The sequence below is a fragment of the Pseudophryne corroboree genome, chromosome 9, assembly GCF_028390025.1.
Source record: "Pseudophryne corroboree isolate aPseCor3 chromosome 9, aPseCor3.hap2, whole genome shotgun sequence".
In the NCBI taxonomy this organism is placed as follows: Eukaryota; Metazoa; Chordata; class Amphibia; order Anura; family Myobatrachidae; genus Pseudophryne; species Pseudophryne corroboree.
Window position 1 is genome coordinate 182,347,972 of NC_086452.1, and position 1,139 is coordinate 182,349,110.

The window sequence follows — 1,139 nt, forward strand, 5'->3', positions numbered from 1 at the left end:
AACTCGTTCCTAGGCAAGCTACGCTTTGTATCACCGCTTTCCATAAGAGGCACACAGCTGACAACCTCTTACGGAAACTGAGGAACATCATCGCAGAATGGCTTACCCCAATTGGACTCTCCTGGGGATTTGTGACATCGGACAACGCCACCAATATTGTGCATGCATTACATCTGGGAAAATTCCAGCACGTCCCATGTTTTGCACATACATTGAATTTGGTGGTGCAGAATTTTTTTAAAAACGACAGGGGAGTGCAAGAGATGCTGTCGGTGGCCCGAAGAATTGCGGGCCAATTTCGGCATTCAGCCACCGCGTGCCGAAGACTGGAGCACCAGCACACACTCCTGAACCTGCCCCGCCATCATCTGAAGCAAGAGGTGGTAACGAGGTGGAATTCAACCCTCTATATGCTTCAGAGGATGGAGGAGCAGCAAAAGGCCATTCAAGCCTATACATCTGCCTACGATATAGGCAAAGGAGGGGGAATTCACCTGACTCAAGCACAGTGGAGAATGATTTCAACGTTGTGCAAGGTTCTGCAACCCTTTGAACTTGCCACACGTGAAGTCAGTTCAGACACTGCCAGCCTGAGTCAGGTCATTCCCCTCATCAGGCTTTTGCAGAAGAAGCTGGAGAGATTGAAGGAGGAGCTAAAATGGAGCGATTCCGCTAGGCATGTGGGACTTGTGGATGGAGCCCTTAATTCGCTTAACCAGGATTCACGGGTGGTCAATCTGTTGAAATCAGAGCACTACATTTTGGCCACCGTGCTCGATCCTAGGTTTAAAGCCTACGTTGTATCTCTCTTTCCGGCAGACACAAGTCTGCAGAGGTGCAAAGACCTGCTGGTGAGACACTTGTCAAGTCAAGCGGAACGTGACCCGTCAACAGCTCCTCCTTCACATTCTCCCGCAACTGGGGCTGCGAGGAAAAGGCTAAGAATTCCGAGCCCACCCGCTGGCGGTGATGCAGCGCAGTCTGAAGCGAGTGCTGACATCTGGTCCGGATTGAAGGACCTGCCAACGATTACTGACGTCGTCTACTGTCACTGCATATGATTCTGTCACCATTGAAAGAATGGTGGAGGATTATATGAGTGACCGCATCCAAGTAGGCACGTCAGACAGTCCATACGT